The 20,896-nt window shown below is 44.8% G+C and overlaps 1 protein-coding gene and 1 long non-coding RNA gene across 20 annotated transcripts in view; one reads left to right on the forward strand and one right to left on the reverse strand.

The window, feature by feature from the left end:
• Positions 1-20,896, forward strand: part of DAB1 (DAB adaptor protein 1) — a 1,102,825-nt gene that overhangs the window by 27,322 nt on the left and 1,054,607 nt on the right. The gene's annotated exons all lie outside the window — the stretch shown is intronic.
• Positions 6,087-8,107, reverse strand: LOC143927057 (uncharacterized). Its single transcript, XR_013262233.1, has 2 exons — positions 7,979-8,107; positions 6,087-6,303 (listed from the first exon to the last, which is right to left on the reverse strand). It is a non-coding gene; the product is annotated as an uncharacterized LOC143927057 (long non-coding RNA).

The raw sequence follows: 20,896 nt of genomic DNA on the forward strand, positions 1-20,896 counted from the left end.
CACAGACAGATCCCCGTTTGGTCACTGCGGGTGGCCACCAGGGGGCATCGAGTCCGCCAGACCCACTGATTGGCTCCCCCCCGCTGGCCAATGGGAGTGCGGGCGCACCCACAAAAGTGAGCTCAGGAGCCAATGTACACCTATGGAGATTTGTGCAGCTGGGTCGCCTTGCCGCAGGTGGTCAGCAAGTGGTTAAGGGTGTGTTATGAGCCCATTCAGTGGAATGGGCTCTCAAAGGCAAAGCTTAGACATGCGGCTAAACCAGAATTCCACTGACAAGTAAAACACAATTAGAGAACACTGATCTCTCACACCCTGCTCAGCGCAACCCCCCCCAAATAAAAAAATTGCAAAATGGGCGTGGCCAAAGACAGGTCATTTAAAAAAAATCTCAGGTATAAGGATGGGAGAAGTGGAGCCTCATTGCCCTCAGATTCAGAGAAGCAATTTAGGATTTACTCTTTTTTTTAGGAAGACATCCTGTTTTGTCTGGGAGGTCTTTTTAACGTGCGCCAGTGACGCGGAAATGTGTAATCACTCTTCTCGGTGGTGACTCAAGCTGATCCCACCGCCTGCATACTGATGAAAGGCAAAAACCTCACAGCTCAGCCCTTTCCCCTTCACACGGGAAATACATCTCTGTAGGGAGAAGAAATCGCAATTTTACATTTGTCGGCCCAGATTGATCTCCACCTCTTCATCCCTACTCCCTCTATTCTCCCTACTCTCTCTATTCTCCCTACTCCCTCTATTCTCCCTACTCTCCCTATTCTCCCTACTCTCTCTATTCTCCCTACTCCCTCTATTCTCCCTACTCTCCCTATTCTCCCTACTCTCTCTATTCTCCCTACTCCCTCTATTCTCCCTACTCTCCCTATTCTCCCTACTCTCTCTATTCTCCCTACTCCCTCTATTCTCCCTACTCTCTCTATTCTCCCTACTCTCTCTATTCTCCCTACTCTCTCTATTCTCCCTACTCTCTCTATTCTCCCTACTCTCCCTATTCTCCCTACTCCCTCTATTCTCCCTACTCTCCCTATTCTCCCTACTCTCTCTATTCTCCCTACTCCCTCTATTCTCCCTACTCCCTCTATTCTCCCTACTCCCTCTATTCTCCCTACTCCCTCTATTCTCCCTACTCTCTCTATTCTCTTTATTCTCCCTACTCTCTCTATTCTCCCTACTCTCTCTATTCTCCCTACTCTCTCTATTCTCCCTACTCCCTCTATTCTCCCTACTCCCTCTATTCTCCCTACTCTCTCTATTCTCCCTACTCCCTCTATTCTCCCTACTCCCTCTATTCTCCCTACTCTCTCTATTCTCCCTACTCTCTCTATTCTCCCTACTCCCTCTATTCTCCCTACTCCCTCTATTCTCCCTACTCCCTCTATTCTCCCTACTCCCTCTATTCTCCCAACTCCCTCTATTCTCCCTCTCTCTCTATTCTCCCTATTCTCCCTACTCCCTCTATTCTCCCTACTCCCTCTATTCTCCCTACTCCTTCTATTCTCCCTACTCCCCTTCTCTTTCTCTCTTATCCCTTTCTTTCTTTCCTTCTTTCTCCCTTCCTCCTTTCTTTCTCTCTCTCTCTTTCTTCTCCCCTTCTCCCTAATTATTTCTCTCTCTCTCTTCACCTGCACTCTCTCTTCTCCTGCACTCTCTGTCTCTCTTCACCTGCACTCTTTATCTCTCTTCTCCTGCACTCTCTCTCTCTCTTCGCCTGCACTCTCTCTCTTCGCCTGCACTCTCTCTTCTCCCACACTCTCTCTCTTCTCCTGCACTCTCTCTTCGCCTGCACACTCTCTCTCTTCTCCCACACTCTCTCTCTTCTCCTGCACTCTCTCTTCGCCTGCACACTCTCTCTCTTCTCCCACACTCTCTCTCTTCTCCTGCACTCTCTCTTCGCCTGCACACTCCCTCTCTTCTCCCACACTCTCTCTCTCTCTTCGCCTGCACACTCTCTCTCACTTCTCCTGCACTCAATCTCTCTTTCTCTCTCTCTTCTCCTGCGTGCTATCTCTCTTTTCTTCTGCCTCCCTCTCTCTCTCTTCTCCTGCACTCCCTTCTCCTGCTCTCTCTCTTCTTCTGCACTCTCTCTCTTTCTCTCTCTTCTCCTGCACTCTCTCTCTTTCTCTCTTCCCCTGCACTCTCTCTCCTGCGCTCTTTCTCTCTTTGCCTGCTCTCTCTCTCTCTCGCTTTTCTCCTGTCCCCCTCTCTCTCTTCTCCTGCACTCTCTCTCTCACACTTTTTTTTCACTCACCCTGCCTCCCCTTAGTCCTATAATTGTATAACTTATGCCGAAAAACTTTTTGAATACCTTGTCCCTCCTTCTTACTTGCTCTCCCTCTTCTCTCTCTGACACCCTCTTACACTCTCTAAAATTCAAATAAGCTTTTTATAGGCAGAACAAGATGTCCTATGTCCTATGTATTTTATTGCCTCAATGTCCGGATTGTGACTTCCTGATTGGTTTTGTCAGGACCCGGATCTGAACCTGCAACCTCTGCTGTGTCTGGCAGTATCTCTTCTTCACTGATCCACTTGAGATGCTTGACAGCTCCTTGCCTGATTTCTTAGACAACCTTGCCTGGCCCTTGTAGCTCGTTTCTGCTGAACCTTGAACCTTTTACTCTTCCCATGAACCCGTCGCCTCCACAACCAAGCCGGATCCGTCTAATTCCATAATCCCATTAATATAGTTTGCCTTTGATAAATGATTGCCACATAACGCATCTACTAAACATGAGCCTGGCTTTCCGAATCAGCGATCCCATAACTCACTGCTATTTGCATTGCAGAAAAGATAAAATAATCGCTTTAGATTGCCGCTCAAAGTTATGCGTCTCCGCATGGCCTGCGACCATCCGTGTTGAAATGTTACAGTCAATCTCCACCTTTTCAGAGAACAGAATACTCCAATGTCTCTGACGTCCCCCCCCCCCCCCATAAAGTGTATTTAAATGAGATGGCAGGTTAGTCTATCAGTTCCGGAAAGGCCTGAGAGTAATTGCAGGTAAGTGCAGGCCATAGCGCCCTCGGGAGAACCCATTTTTATGTTAAAGCTGGACTCCATCTTTCTTTAGGGCTCATTTAGACTTATGTATTGGGCAAATGCAGTGCAGTGGCGTGCCCAACGCATTACTATGACGTGTTGCGAAAAAGGGTCCGATTTTTAGCACTTTACTCTTTATTCTTCCCATGGACTTCCTATTTATGCCATGCTATTGCACTCCAGATTATTGTACTCTTTCCAGTCTCCAGCCAATATTTCACTCTTATCACTCTTGCTGCCATCTCTATCTTTACCACTTGTTACTGACCTTTGGCTTGTTCCTTGACTACGCTTCTGCTTGATCCAAGCCTGCGACCACTTGTTACCAACCTTTGGCTTGTTTACTGACTACGCTTCTGCTTGATCCAAGCCTGCGACCACTTGTTACCAACCTTTGGCTTGTTTACTGACTACGCTTCTGCTTGATCCTTGTCTGCTATATTTCCGACTGGAACGCCTCCTGATGGAGCGATCCCGAGGACCACGACCTGGTACTAACATGAAGCAAAATCCATCTCCACCATCAGGAGCTCTGGTGAACACCAGTTAGTGCTTAGGCCCTGCACCTCAGATGTGCTCACGTCATCCACCAGGGTGACCTGCTTGTATACCTATCCTGTGGTCATTTTGAGCCTCTCTACTGCTATAGCTACTGGACCTCCAGCCTGATCTCTGAACATGAGAGGTTCATTGATTAATCTCTCTCACTCATCATCTCTTTTTCTCACCACCATTACTCTTTCCATTAGGGACGTTTTTTTTAAGGCAGTATTGCAGGTGCTTGAATGGACATGGAGGTGATGCCTGCAGAATTCCACATGGGATCGTTCTTTTGGGCTGAAATTCCAATTCGGCTTGGTCTGGGTAGGTGACAGGGCCCCATACTACGCTGCCATAAAGGAGGATTGGGTTGAGGACACTTTCAAGATTTTAAACCAGACTATTACTGGTGGTTGTAGGTGGCCCAGCTTTCTCCTCTTCTATTCCTTCTCTTCTCTATTTCTCTCTGTCTTCAGCACTCTTCTCTCGCTCTTGCTCCAAATCTTTATCCCTCTCTCTCTCTTGCTTCTTCTACCTCCGTTTCTCTTTCTCTCTCTTTGATCTCTCTCCTTTCTCGTTCTTTTTCTCTCTCTTCACCCCCCTCCTCATCAATCACTAAGGGAAATAGGTCAATGTACTAGAAATTAAATAAAGCTCCTACAAAGAGCTTCAACAAATTAAATCATCTCCATTGTGTATGTTTTCATGCGGACCTACATGCTAGTAAATGCAGTTAGAGACTTCTGTCCTGAATTTGGGTTTCTAGTAATTTATGGAATAGGTTGGTGGTAGACGCGGTGGTGTGTGTATGGGGGGGGGGGGGGGGGTGTTATATACAGAAAAAAAGGAAAACCCAACAAAATGTATGATTTCAATCACCAGAAGGGTGAAGTGCTAAATGAGGGAATGTATTTGGTCCAGCCACTAAAGCTTATTTGAATTAGAGAGAAAAGGAGTGAACTGACCCTGCCAGCGATATGACCATAGGGGCATCCAAGGACTCTAATTATTACCCCCAGAGGGGAGAGAGAGAGAGACATCTACTACTTGAAACAACCTCCTATCCTCATTATATTATTCCTTACCCCACTAATGTCCCCGGACTCCTCTCCTATCCCCTTTATATTATCCCTTACCCTTGACACTGGCCCTGGACTTATCTCCCATCCCCTTTTTGTTATCCCTTACCCCTGATAATGTCCCCAGACTCACCTTATACCCCATTTTATTAATAATTACCCCTGATAATGTTCCTGGACTCACCTCCTATCCCCTTTCTATTATCCCTTATCCCTGATAATGACCCCAGACTCACCTCCTACCCCCTTTATATAATTCCTTACCCCTGATACTGTCCCTGGACTCACCTCCTATCCCCTTTCTATTATCCCTTATCCCTGATAATGACCCCAGACTCACCTCCTACCCCCTTTATATAATCCCTTACCCCTGATAATGTCCCTGGACTCACCTCCTATTACCTTTATATTATCCCTTATTCCTGATAATGTCCCTGGATTCACTTCTTATACCTTTTATATTATCCCTTACCCCAATAATGTCCCTGGTTTCACCTCCTACCCCCTTTATATTACCCCTTACCCCAATAATGTCCCTGGACTCACCTCCTATCCCCTTTATATTACCCCTTACCCTAATAATTTTCCTGAACTCACTTCCTTTACCCTTTATATTATCCCTTACCCCAATAATGTCCCTGGTTTCACCTCCTACCCCCCTTTATATTACCCCTTACCCCAATAATGTCCCTGGACTCACCTCCTATCCCCATTATATTATTCCTTACTCCACTAATGTCCCCAGACTCCTCTCCTATTCAGTTTATATTATCCCTTACCCTTGACACTGGCCCTGGACTTATCTCCCATCCTCTTTTTGTTATCCCTTAGCCCTGATAATGTCCCCAGACTCACCTTATACCCCATTTTTATTAATAATTACCCCTGATAATGTCCCTGGACTCACATCCTATGCCCTTTCTATTATCCCTTATCCCTGATAATGACCCCAGACTCACCTCCTACCCCCTTTATATAATCCCTTACCCCCGATAATGTCCCTGGACTCACCTCCTATTACCTTTATATTATCCCTTACCCCTGATAATGTCCCTGGATTCACTTCTTATACCTTTTATATTATCCCTTACCCCAATAATGTCCCTGGTTTCACCTCCTACCCCCTTTATATTACCTTTTACCCCAATAATGTCCCTGGACTCACCTCCTACCCCCTTTATATTACCCCTTACCCCAATAATGTTCCTGAACTTACTTCCTTTACCCTTTATATTATCCCTTACCCCTGATAATGTCCCTGGACTCACCTCCTATCCCCCTTTTATTATTTCTAAACGGGTAAAAATCCTAGGATTTATTTCTTCCACGCCTCCTCCATATAACCCATAATAACTACTTTTCTTGATTTTGCAACTCTAAAACGTATGAAGGAAGAAACTGGCTGCACACCGACATGATTGAAGTCCATTTATTGAATATTACATGCAAACAATGACACACACCACGGTTGCCATAGCCGGAACAGAGGTGAAGTCGTTTTCGAACAACACAACACAATCCCCTGCGCTTGGGGGCTTAGTCTATAGGTAGGTGGTGCAGCCAAGCCTTTGGATAAAATGTGGAATGCCAATGGTCTTGCTGCCCTCTTCAGAACAATGGGGATCCTTAGAGCTGAAACATATAAAGAAGAAAGGAGGGCGCACCGACCTTGTGCATTACCAAAGATAAAATGTATTAAAAAGTGTAACAGCAGTAGTCATACAAACAAACAAGTTAAAACGGCTTGTTAATACACCAGCAAATGGAACCGTGTCTCTAGATACCTACAACCTGGACTGGATGTTGGGGGGAACCAGATGGCATCGCAAATGGCTTACCGTTTCGAGGGAGGACCCTCTTCCTCTCACAAGCGGGGGACGATATATATTTATACACCTACCCCTATAATATATATATATATATTTATACCCCAACTCATTGGGGTGGAATACCAGCAAGTAGTTGGGGGATATCACTTCATGTATTCCTTCTATTGTTAAATCATCTTAGATATATGCTATATATGCTATGTTGAACCTTATTTACTTGAAGATTGTATAATGTTCCTTTTTACAATTTTAATAGTCAATTTCAATAAAATTATGTTTATTTTTTAAGTAACATTTTTTGATTGCCTTAAAAATCCCACCAAATGAGGATATGCTTTAAAGCAAAAAAAGAGAGAGAAAGAAGGTCTGGAATTTCCCACCAAGGTATGAATGATGGTGGGAGGGCGGACAGACTAAAGAGAGGATAGCAAAAAATAGACTTTTCTTTGTGTCTTTTAAACATTACCCAATCTGCATTCCAAACAGGGGCGTTCAGACCCCTTTTAGCAGCCTTTCCTTATAAGCGACTGTAGAAGGGCATTTTGTGCACGCTGCTGTTTCAGTTTTATTAAATAATCTGTCATCCAAAGTCAGGCCGCTCAAACAGAAAAACACATTGCCAATATGGAGTGTCAGAAATATTTATTACTTCCAGCCATGCTTGTCGTGTGAACAATGTGCAGTTTGGATTTCACACTTGATAGAAATTTAAAGATATACATAACATCTGAGCCTGCCGCTGGATATCAGCTTGGGTCCCGTGTCTGCTGTCTGCCAGTCTGGGGTGGAGAGTCAATGTGGGATCTCTCAGCTGGAAATAACCTGGTGCTTCCTATAATTCTCTTTCAGAGTTTGCATGTAACAATGATGATTTAGTATCTTTCCTGACCTTCATATGGTAATGGTTTTATAGCTGTTTATGCTACTCACCAATATGTACAAATGTATAGTGTATCTTCTTGTGGTTGGACCTTCAGATGGTAAAGATTGACCCAAGACCTAGGGATCATCATGTCCCCCATATTCTCAAAGCAAAGGAAATGAACAAATGTTATATTATCACTATAAAACTACCCCCCCTTCCTTCCTGTCTCAGGTCATTTATCCATTTCCCCCTTCTTCCTAGTCCTTCCTTCCTTAGTCCCCTTTCCTCATCTGACCCTACATATTAAAAAAAAAACGACTTTGAATGCTATACCTTTATATTCATTGGTAGATACCATTGCTGTGCTATGGGACCTTTTGAATTCCTAGTGATAATCCATACTTTAATGTAACTTCATGGACTGGCACTGGAATTTACAGATTATATCTGAGCCTGCCACTGGATATCAGCTTGGGTCTTGTGTCTATTGTCTGCCAGTCCTGGGTGGAGAGTCATTGTGGAATCTCTTGGTGGTTGGAAATAACCCGGTGTTTTTCTGTAATTCTCCTTCAGAATTTGCATGTAACAATGATGATTTACTATCTTTACTGACCTACAAATCTATATTGTATCTTCTTGTGGTTGATCCTTCAGATTTTAAAGATTGACCCAAGACCTAGGGATCATCATGTTTCCCGTATTCTAAAAGCAAAGGAGATGAACAAATGTTATATTATCACTATGAAATTATCCCCCTTCCTGTCTCAGGTCATTTATCCCTTTCCCCCTTCTTCCTAGTCCTTCCTGCCTTAGTCCCCTTTGCTCATCTGATCCTACATAATTTTAAAAAACGACATTGAATGCTATACCTTTCTATTCATTGGCAGATACCATTGCTGTGCTTTTGGGACCTTTTGAATCCCTAGTGGTAATCCATACTTTAATGTAACTTCATGGACTGGCACTGGAATTTACAGATTATATCTGAGCCTGCCACTGGATAGCAGCTTGGGTCTTGTGTCTGCTGTCTGCCAGTCCTGGGTGGAAAGTCATTGTGGAATCTCTCGGTGGCTGGAAATAACCCGGTGTTTTTCTGTAATTCACATTCAGAATTTGCATGTAACAATGATGATTTATTATCTTTACTGACCTACAAATCTATATTGTATCTTCTTGTGGTTGGTCCTTCAGATTTTAAAGATTGACCCAAGACCTGAGGATCAAGTTTCCTGTATTCTCAAAGCAAAGGAGATGAACAAATGTTATATTATAACTATAAAACTACCCCCCCCCCCTTTTTTGTCTCGGGTCCTTTATCCCTTTCCCCCCTTCTTCCTAGTTCTTCCTTCCCTAGTGCTCTTCCTCGTCTGACCCTACATATTACAATGAATGCTATACCTTTATATTCTTTGGTGGATACCATTCCCATACTATGGGACGTTTTGAATTCATGGTGATAATCCATACTTTACTGTAACTCCATGGACTGGAAAATTCCAAATAACATTTGAGCCTGCCGCTGGATATCAGCTTGAGTCTTGTGTCTGCTATCTGTCAGTCCGGGGTGGAAAGCCATTGTGGCATCTCTCAGCTGGAGATAACCTGGTGCTTTCTATAATTCTTCTTCAGCGTTTGCATGTAACAATGATGATTTAGTATCTTTTCTGACCTTCAGGTGGTAAAGGTTTTACAACTGTTTATGCTACTCGGCAATATGTACCAAATCTATAGTATATCTTCATGGTAGAACCATTAATATATGGGTCTTCAAAATATGACCCTCCAGTTGTTCAGGAACTACAATTCCCATCATGCCTAGTCATGTCTGTGAATGTCAGAGTTTTACAATGCCTCATGGGACGTGTAGTTTCGCAAAAGCTGGAGGGCCGTAGTTTGAGGATCCCTGCGTTAATAGGTAGAGATGGATCCAAGATCTGAGGATCATCATGTTGCCTGCGTTCCCAAACTGCACTAATGTAATATTAAAACTATAACAGCTACCTCCCCCCCCCCCCCACCCATACCTTATCTCTTCCCCCCTTCTTCCTAGCCCTTCCTCCCCTAGACCCTTTCCTCATCTGACCCTACAGATTTTTTAAAAGACTTGTACGTTGGATGCTATATTTCTTTATTTATTTATTGGTAGATACCATTGCTGTACTATGGGACCTTTTGAATTCCCAGTGGTAATCCAGATTTTAGTGTAACTTCATGGACTGGGACTTACACATAACACCTGATCCCGCCACTGGATATCAGTTTGGGTCCCGTGTCTGCTGTCTCTCAGTCCGGGGTGGAGAGTTATTGTTGCATCTCTCAGTTGGAAATAACCTGGTGCTTTCTATTATTCTCCTTCAGAGTTTGCATGTAACAATGATGATTTAGTATCTTTTCTGACCTTCATATGGTAAAAGTTTTATAACTGTTTATTTTACTCACCAATATGTACCAAATCTATAGTATATCTTCTTGGCTAAACCTTTAATAGGTAGAGATTGAGTCACACTTTTCACATATTTTTTTTTTTTTAAATGTTGAAAACCATTTATCATTTTCCTTCCACTTCACAATTATGTGCCACTTTGTGTTGATTTATAACATAAAATCCCAATAAGTACATTTACGTTTTTGGTTGTAACATGACAAAATTTGGAACATTTAAAGGAGTATAAATACTTTAACCACTTCCCACCCGGCCAATGCACATATACGGCCGGGTGGGAGCCGCCTACTCCTGATATGACGTTCAGGAACGTCATTCAGGAGTAGCGGGATCGCGCGCGCGCGCGCCCGTGCAGCGGCGCGATCCCGATGCGCCCGTGTCACCCGGACACGGCGCATCTCAGATCGGCAGGAGGGCTCTGTGATTGGCCCTCCTGATCACATGACGGCCGTGTCCAATCACGGCCGTCATGTGATGTAAACAAACAGCCGGTTGCTAGGCAATCGGCTCCTCCTCTCCTCACACAGAAGTCATCGCTGTGGAGAGGAGAGCAGATCGCTGCAGCCGGCTGCTGATCAGTGAGTATGGGCTGCTTTTTACAGCTTTTTACTCACTGATCACCAGTCTAGTGTACACAGTAAACACACCACACAGTAAACACATCACACAGTATAAACACAATATCCCCACACATGTCCCCAAAACATACATGTCCCCAAATAATAAAAACACATGTCCCTAATAATAAAAACATGTCCCCCACATATGTCCCACTAAAATCACATGTCCCAATGATTATCTGCACACATATGTACGTGATCACCTGCACACATATGTACATGATCATTTGCGTACATATGTCCGTGATCACACAAACCAATTATTATACACTTAACGGATTTTTTTTTACCAAAAACATGTAGCAGAATACATTTTGGCTTAAATTTATGACAAAATTTGATTTTATTGGATTTTTATTGAAGTAGAAAAAAGAAAATAGTTTTTTTTTTCCAAATTTCCGCTTTTTTGCGCTTATATCGCAAAAAATAAAAAACGGAGTCGTGAATAAATACCACCAAAATAAAGCTCTATTTGTGCGAACAAAATGATAAAAATTTCATTTGGGTACAGTGTAGCACGACCGCGCAATTGTCACTGAAAGCGCGAGAGCGCTGAAAGCTGAAAATTGGGCTGGGAAGGAAGGGGGCGAAAGTGCCCTGTATTGAAGTGGTTAAGGCACTGCATTGGGTTTTGCTTTTTTATTCATTAACTGCTTGCCAACCAGTGGAAAGACGATGTACTTCGGCACAATGGCATAATATATATATATTAGGGCTGTGGAAATTAAAGAGTAATTCCTCGATTAATCGATTAATTTTTTTGATCGATCAAAATTCTTTTGATCGGTACTCACCTCTCTGCCGGCTTCCGGGTCTTCAGGGAGTTTCGTTGGAGATCCGGTGACATCACGGACATCGACGTCACCGGACCTTTCCCTCCTTCCCCAAGTGCCTCCGTCTGCTAACGAAGGGAAGGGGGGAGGATTCTGGTGACGTCGAAGTTCTGATTGAACGTAACGCGTATGGGGGAGGAGCTACGCATGACGTCACCCGCTGCTGCTCTACAGAACTAACACGATTGTCGGCTTTACATGCTCTGTTTTTATCATCTTTATGTGAGTAGTTTGTGTTTGAACACAAAAATGAAATCTTATACTTAAGCGGTGAGCACTTCGATCTTTTCTTTCCACCCATGACCTGACGTCCTTGCTGAGATCTAAGGAGACGTGAGAGAAGTTTATGGTCTGTGTTAACCCCTTTTGATTCCCGCTTGTATGACCACCTGTTTGCACAGGGGTCCATGCCATAAGGTGAGAGTGATGAGTTAGACTGGAGGTGGAGGGATTGTCACGCTACTGTGTGGGAAAAAAAATGACTTGCGGCAGTGCTACAGTTTGAATTTAAAACGTATTTGTGTGAACTGTGAAGTTAAGTCATGGATTGTGGAAACTAACTAGTATCGGGTGATTGTATATAGTGTATACCACATTTACCAACGACTAATGCAGAGTTGCAATGCAAAGAGATCAGATAAAAGTAGTTGGATCTGTATGTGCGTTATAATTAATCGAAATTAGTCGATTAATTGATATAGAAAATATCAATTCATCGAAAATGAAAATTTTAATCAGTAACAGCCCATATATATATAAAATATAATGTTATAAGAAAAAAAATAATAAGTGCCAGAAAAGGCCTGGTCGCCAAGTGGATAATAAATGCTCTTGGGTTTACTATCGCTTTAACTTCATTGAAACGAATGCTCAATTTTCAACCTGTACTGCAAAGAACCCTTCCGCAGATCACTTTTCTAACTTGAACACGGCAGTCTTCCAATTTGGAGCGATGATTTCTCTGCTTTTACCTCCCGTCAATTAATTCCTCCAGCCATCACCTGTGATGACTTGCCTGTCACGTTTTGACGGGTGTATGGCGACCCCCCCGGAGCCGCGGAGAACGCGGCGCTCTAATTAGTTTGAGGTGCTGCTTTTTTGCAGGCGAGGGTTTTAACTAGGAATACTCCCTCCCCCCCAACTCAGGTGTCTCGGTAAGGAGCCTGGGATGAAGTCTTAGAAGGGTCTAGTAAATTCCGGGGGGGAACTAGGCGCAGACACTGACAGTATTAGGGAAGGAGGAATTCCCAGCAGGGACCTGGAGGAATTAAATATTTTATAGAGAGGATTGTATCATCAGCCTTCTTCTACAAACATGGATGTGACAGCTCCTCGCATGTAACCGCCGACATGAAAAGGGTGACGGTGGCAAAAGTAATTGGTGGTAATAACACGCACACCAATATAATTAACACTTCAGGTGTAAATAAATAAAGAGACAGGATGAGGGGGGGGGGGGGGTAATTTAATTAGTTATGGCAGGAGACGATGCTTTTTAGGGGGGGTCTGCAAAATTAAATGAACATGCCGGATCGCCTTGGAAATGTAATTCTGCAGTCATTGTTGGCGGCTCCTTCAACTGCCATCTTGCAGCAGATAGAAGATGTAGATCAATGGGTCAGGTGACTTCTGTATAGGGAGCAGTGAAATGTGCCCTGCGGGCAAATGAGAGATTATAAGATTATGTTTTTTTTTTTTTTTTTTTAGATTGACTTTAAAGAAGAACTGCTGACATAATCTGTGATAAAAACATCTTTGCCATTCTGAAGCTTCCCCCTCCAACCATTTTGCATATTATTGGGGCCAATGAGAGCTGCAGAGCTGGAGGCGTGTCTCTGTGTAAATCCAGGAAGTGAACAGGCAGCTGCTTCAGCTGCCCACAGTTATAATGGCCGCAGCCAGACTCAGTGGAGGGAGATCTCTGCAGCATATTTGGCAAGTACAGAATCACAGTATATATAAAATAAAATGCAAAGTGGTCGGCGGGAAGCTTCAGAATGGCAAAGATGTTTTTATTACAGATTATGTGAGCGGGCTGCAGTTCCTCTTTAATAGCTAAAGAAAGAATGTGAAAAACTGCGCTAAGGTAAAAGAAAAAGTGTAAATTATATGTACTCTAAAGTGATACCTGTGGGAATGAACGTTTAGCTGCGGCTTTGCTGTGTCACATAAATACAGAAAAAATGAAAAAATATACTACTAAGCCGCGCTTAACTTATGCAAACAATTGATTGTGCACAAAAAAATTATAAATTGAAAACACAGTATGATAACCATATATAAATTAGTGAACATGTGTGCAAAATGTAAGGCACATATAGAGAACTTTGAACATAAAAATTGACCCTTACAACATAAATTTCCGTTATGTGGGCCTCTATCGGCATAAAAGAAAATAAAACAAAAACATCCAATATTTAAACAGTGAGTCCATATACATAGACCACAAAAACGATTATTATAAAGTGTGAAGATGAAGTCCTTCCAAAACTAAACCACCATATTCATGGAAAAACAGCCACTTAGTCCAATGAGAGGGTAAGTGTTCAATCCGCCACCAACATGTGATAAAAATTTGCCGCTTACCAGAAAAACATGACCCCCCCACTACAGAGGGTCACACGAGACTTGTAAGAATGACTTCCGGCCAAAGGGGGATCCTCACTTTCCTCCTGGTTCCACTACTCCAGTGGGGATTGGGAAGAAGGCCTGTTCCCAAGCGTATTCCTCAAAGACCCAAAGAAGGAAAATGTATAGAAGAAAATAAGCCTTAAGTCCGTTGCGCCGGCCGGACGCACACAGACAGACCCGTTCTCCTGGAAACCGTCACAAACACGAGGTGATGTATAGCGTACCACTCAGCCCTACGCGTTTCGCAAAACAAATGCCCCTGGATGACGCAATTTGTCATTCTTACAAGTCTCGTGTGACCCTCTGTAGTGGGGGGGTCATGTTTTTCTGGTAAGCGGCAAATTTTTTATCACATGTTGGTGGCGGATTGAACACTTACCCTCTCATTGGACTAAGTGGCTGTTTTTCCATGAATATGGTGGTTTAGTTTTGGAAGGACTTCATCTTCACACTTTATAATAATCGTTTTTGTGGTCTATGTATATGGACTCACTGTTTAAATATTGGATGTTTTTGTTTTATTTTCTTTTATGCCGATAGAGGCCCACATAACGGAAATTTATGTTGTAAGGGTCAATTTTTATGTTCAAAGTTCTCTATATGTGCCTTACATTTTGCACACATGTTCACTAATTTATATATGGTTATCATACTGTGTTTTCAATTCATAATTTTTTTGTGCACAATCAATTGTTTGCATAAGTTAAGCGCGGCTTAGTAGTATATTATTTCCTCTTTAATAGCACATGAGCACCACAACACAATTGAGTGGTTCTTTATGCTGCAGCAGATCAAATCCGGTTGGGTGTCACTGATTATTACGAGCTAAAATAAAAAATAAAAAAAAGACCTTTAGGTGGCGCTCAACTTTAAAGTTGAAGTTTAATCCGCTTATGTTTTGCCCTCTCTGGTTCCTCTCAGATGGCATTTCTCAATGAAATCTTTCTGCTTTCACTACAAACCTCATTTAAAGCGGAGTTTCACCTAAAAGTGGAACTTCCATTTATTAATTTGTTTTTGACAGGTACCCTGTCCCCATTTTCCGGGCCGCAGCGAAATGCATCAGCAGCTCACCCATCCCCTCCTGCTGGGTGCGGTGATAGAGAGCACCGGTGCCTCACGCATGCACAGTAGGGACACGGCCATGAAACCGAAAGGCTACTCCTCTCAAGAGCCTTCAGCTCTCATACAAGCAGTGGGATAGTTCTTGGGAGGAGTTATGCAAATAAAACTACAGAGCTCTTAATCCTGATACAAGCTGTGGGCTTGCTCTTGGGAGGAGTTATGCAAATATGAGTGGGCGTTCCTAGGCAGGCTGTATTTGCATAGGTAACTTCTTGGGAGGAGTTACGCAAATATCAAACAGCAGAGCTTTCAGTCCTGACAAGCAGTGGGCTGGCTCTTGGGAGGAGTTATGCAAATATCATAAATCCTCGAGAGACAGATATCAATTCTAGAGGAGTGGGCATTCCTAGGCAGGCTGTATTTGCATAGGTAACTTCTTGGGAGGAGTTATGCAAATATCAAACTACAGAGCACTCAGTCCTGATACAAGCAGTGGGCTGGCTCTTGGGAGGAGTTATGCAAATATCATAAATCCTCGAGGGACGGATATCAATACTAGAGGAGTGGGCGTTCCTAGGCAGGCTGTATTTGCATAGGTAACTTCTTGGGAGGAGTTATGCAAATATCAAACTACAAAGCTCTCAGTCCTGATAGAAGCAGTGGGCTGGCTCTTGGGAGGAGTTATGCAGATATCAAACTACAGAGCTCTCACTCCTGTTACAAGCAGTAGGCTGGCTCTTGGGCGGAGTTATGCAAATATCATAAAGCCTTGAGGAAAGGATATCAGTACTAGAGGAGTGGGCGTTCCCAGGCAGGCTGTATTTGCATAGGTAACTCCCACATGTACTACTGGGCTTCTATGATTGGCAAAAATGAAATCCAGGAGTCAGAGATGGTCAGGCCGGGGAGGAATGACGTCCTCTAGACAGGAAATGAGGTGGGGCTCTATTAGGCTCCATCCACACCTGGGCGTTCCAGAATCACGGCAAAATGCAGGATGCATTTGCAACGACATTACTTCTCATTGGCACTCCAATCACGGTGCAATTTTAATGCAATCGGAGCAAACAACAGCATTGAGGAAAGCTTGTCACACCAAAAGAAGCTCCTGTACCTTTTTTGGGCAACAAGCTTCCCGCGATGCAATTTGCCGACATTGCAGTGCAATTTATTGTGCAATTTCCACAGGAAAATCGACCGCCTTTGAGGTGCCATTTAGAAGTAATGCGTCCTGCATTTTGCTGCGAATCTGGAATCTCGGGGCAAATGCCCAGGTGTAAATGGAGCCTTAGATTTGATGCAGCTTCTAATGCACACTGTGAGAAGCTCACAGCGTGCCGTGAAATCAGAGGAAGCCATTTCAGTGCAGAAGAGGATCCGGCACAACCATTCAAGACTGAAGAGAAGGCCGGAGTTCCCCTTTAACACATACATTGATGGAGAAGCGGAGTTCCCCTTTAACAAGAGGAAGTGGAATCTTCGTTGTGTAACTTTTCCCCGAGGCTGACTGATCCGCCGTAGACGGTGGCGAGTTGACGTGTGACATGATATATACGCCGGGAGAATTGCGCCCAGATGGATGCAGCAGACATGGCAGCTTCTGCAAGCCGTTAATTGATGTCTCCCCCCCCATACACGGGAACACGCAGGTTCTGTTCCTCCAGTTGGTGCGGAAGCGTTCTTGACTGACCTTGCCCGCCTGCGCACCATGTTCTGTATGAAGGGCGAGCAGCGTCGAGGACATTTCCATCGCCAATTGGATTTTATTAATACAGCTGCAGATAAACTGCCATCGGAATGAGCGCAGGAAGTGAAGCAGATGGGGTCTGGTGGGCGGCTGGGGAGCCATCAGGATTGTGGAATGGGATGGATAGATTTGTAGAACTTCCAGGTACCCTTGTATCGGGCGCTCTGACTTTTCTTTCAAGTGTGGATCAGACTTAAATGAGAACTCCGCTGGAGCTAAATTTTGAGAGTCGGGGCTCCTCAAACTGTGAACCATGAGATGGGTGCCGGACACAATATAGGGCTGTATGCAGAGTGGCAGTAAGTTCTCGGTCCACTGACACCAATGATGGGGCACTATTCCTCCCACTGATACCAATGATGAGGCACTATTCCTCCCACTGACACCAATGATGAGGCACTATTCCTCCCACTGATACCAATGATGAGGCACTATTCCTCCCACTGACACCAATGATGAGGCACTATTCCTCCCACTGATGCCAATGATGAGGCACTATTCCTCCCACTGATGCCAATGATGGGGCGATATTCCTCCCACTGACACCAATGATGAGGCACTATTCCTCCCACTGATGCCAATGATGAGGCACTATTCCTCCCACTGATGCCAATGATGGGGCACTATTCCTCCCACTGATGCCAATGATGGGGCACTATTCCTCCCACTGACACCAATGATGGGGCGCTATTCCTCCCACTGATACCAATGATGAGGCACTATTCCTCCCACTGATGCCAATGATGAGGCACCATTCCTCCCACTGACACCAATGATGGGGCACTATTCCTCCCACTGACACCAATGATGGAGCACTATTCCTCCCACTGACACCAATGATGAGGCACTATTCCTCCCACTGATGCCAATGATGGGGCACCATTCATCCCACTGATACCAATGATGGGGCACAAACCCCTGTTTTTAACGCAGACTGTTGGACAGTTCAGTTGGTAATCAGATGAGGAGTTGAGCTGGGAATTTCCTCCATTTTTATCTTTCATGCATTTGCCCTTCCATGTGTTTCTTCCTGTGAAGGTCAGTAATAGGTGGGGAGTGGTGGCTTGTGCTCAAAACATTTTTTTTTTGGGGGGGGGGGGGGGTTGAAACAAACTAAAATAAAATTCTGAAAAAACCTCATCAATCGCAGCCACTGTGCCCCATCAAACACAGCCACTGTGCCATATCAAATGCTGCCAGTGTGCCCCCCGCCAGCCCGTTGTCTGCACTTAACTGTCTCGGTGGGACAGCTCCTCAGTGTCTTCTCCCGTCCTCTCCACCTGTCCTCTACTATGATTGGATGCCTGGCATCCAATCACAGCACCTGTCGTTTCAGCCAATCAGGTGACCGGTAACAGATCCAAGCACCTGATTGGCGGAGAGGTGGTTTAGTGTTAGGAAAGTGAATATTTTTTTTTCTAACACAGCATGGCACACGCAGGTGTCCTGCTCCTGAAAAGGGGTTGGCAGCGGCGGCCATAGATATCTATGGGGCTAGAGGGGTGGCAGGAGAGAGGGGGCGGCGCTCCCACTGACACTAATGATGGGGCAATATTCCTTCCACTGACACCAATGATGGGGCACTATTCCTCCCACTGACACCAATGATGGGGCACTATTCCTATAACTGACACCAATGATGGGGCACTATTCCTCCCACTGACACCAATGATGGGGCACTATTCCTCCCACTGATACCAATGATGGGGCACTATTCCTACCACTGACACCAATGATGGGGCACTATTCTGCCCACTGACACCAATGATGGGGCACTATTCCTCCCACTGACACCAATGATGAGGTTGTGGAATCACTGCCTCCCTGAACAGTCTCCAGTAATCACTGGGTATATATAAAGCAGCATGGAGTGTGACATATGGCCCCATACATTAATCAGCCCCACATTGGGTTGCATGGTTCCCTGTAGACTTCCCTTGGGCGGCAGATACATGATGACCCCGCTGTCAGCTCTTTGATTTTGTGGTATTGCGGAATACATAAAGCAGGATCCCGCTGCCTCCCCGCCTGGCTGTCGCAGTCCACGCCGCACACTGTTATTGGTCACTTTTCACTCTCATTTCATTTCTGCGCAGTGATGGATGGATCGCCTCTTGTACACATTTTATTTTCCTGCTCCTCGGATTTATTTAACTGTCATAAGACAAACGTGCGGCTCGGGCTGCCAGTCAGCGGCTACAGGAGGGGGGGAGGGGGGGGGACAGCAGAATGATGATCGAGTCACCTGATTGTCTGCATGCAGAACTGTCTGATCTGCAGAAATCACACAATCCAGGCATTCATTATTCATGAAATATTCTCTGCAGACTGGAGGAATTGGCACAAAACATCTCGGAGAATCCAAAGGCTTGAAATTAATTGTTTCCCCCACCTGCAATGACAGATGTGTCCATTCATATCAATGGTCCCAGAATAAGCATAACAGGTAGTTTTTGGGAATGCCCCCCCCTGCCCCCCCCTGCCCCCCCCCATCAACATGCAGACATTTATATTTTCATCATATGCTTTCATTTAGACAGCAGTCTCTGTGCTTCTCTATGCAATACAGGCAGATCATGGCTGGTGGGAGGAGCCGGCAGAGCGCTGTACATAGCAGCATTGGCCATTCACAGGCAGGCTGTATTTGCATAGGTAACGCCCACATGTGATGCTGAGCCTTCAGCATTGAAAGAACTGCTGGGGGGGAAAGCGATAGATTAGTGGTTTACAAACTTCTGCCCAGGGGCCAGATGGTTCCCCGAAGGGCCTTTATACGGCCCTCGGGGGCACTATTCCTCTCACTGACACCAATGATGGGGCACTATTCCTCCCACTGACACCAATGATGGGGCACTATTCCTCCCACTGACACCAATGATGGGGCACTATTCCTCTCACTGACACCAATGATGAGGCACTATTCCTCTCACTGACACCAATGATGGGGCACTATTCCTCCCACTAATACCAACCAGGGCCATCTTTAATTTTGATTAGGCCCTGGGCAAACCTTTTCTTGGGGCCCCCTCCATTCTGAGACATACAAAAAATAGCAGGTAGACTCAAAATCAGTTTACTGCAGCAGATCACGCAGTGATTGCAATTGTTTGCCAGAGGTTACAGCATATCATTACTGCTCGCTGGCTGGTTGCTAGAGGTTACAACACATAATTTCTGCTTGCCGATTGGTTGCTAGAGGTTAATGCACATCATTAACACTTACTTATTGGCTGTTAGAGATTAAAGCAGATCACTGCTGTTCGCTGATTGGTTGCTACAGGTTAATTACCACTCACTGAGCAGTGGAGCAATTCTAAATAATTGAGCAAGTAAAGGGGCACATTAATACACATACTACAGGAGAGTGTCAGAGAGTGCAGACATAGAGACAATCAGAGACTGCGGACATACTGCAGGAGACAAATAGAGACTGCGGACATACTGCAGGAGACAATCAGAGAGAGACTGCGGACATACTGCAGGAGACAATCAGAGACTGCGGACATACTGCAGGAGACAATCAGAGAGAGACTGCGGACATACTGCAGGAGACAATCAGAGACTGCGGACATACTGCAGGAGACAATCAGAGACTGCGGACATACTGCAGGAGACAATCAGAGAGAGACTGCGGACATACTGCAGGAGACAATCAGAGACTGCGGACATACTGCAGAAGACAAATAGAGACTGCGGACATACTGCAGGAGACAAATAGAGACTACGGACATACTGCAGGAGACAAATAGAGACTACGGACATACTGCAGGAGACAATCAGAGACTGCGGACATACTGCAGGAGACAATCAGAGACTGCGGACATACTGCAGGAGACAATCAGAGACTGCGGACATACTGCAGGAGACAATCAGAGACTGCGGACATACTGCAGGAGACAATCAGAGACTGCGGACATACTGCAGGAGACAATCAGAGACTGCGGACATACTGCAGGAGACAATCAGAGACTGCGGACATGCTACAGGTGATGGTCAGAGAACTTTCAGCAATGCACAGCTTGACAGTTGAATAACACAGCTCAGGGTTTAAGCAGTCAGGCATTTTATGGGTGCAAGGACATACCTGGGCAGCCAAACTCACTACATACATTTAGAGGTATGTGGGAGGGGCTTCCATTCTCTGATCTCACTACAACAGCCGGGAGCTCCACTGATGCTTTGTAGAGGGGCC

The sequence above is a fragment of the Lithobates pipiens genome, unplaced genomic scaffold, assembly GCF_037356315.1.
Source record: "Lithobates pipiens isolate NorthernLeopardFrog02 unplaced genomic scaffold, aLitPip1_a1.2 Scaffold_23, whole genome shotgun sequence".
Taxonomy (NCBI): Eukaryota; Metazoa; Chordata; class Amphibia; order Anura; family Ranidae; genus Lithobates; species Lithobates pipiens.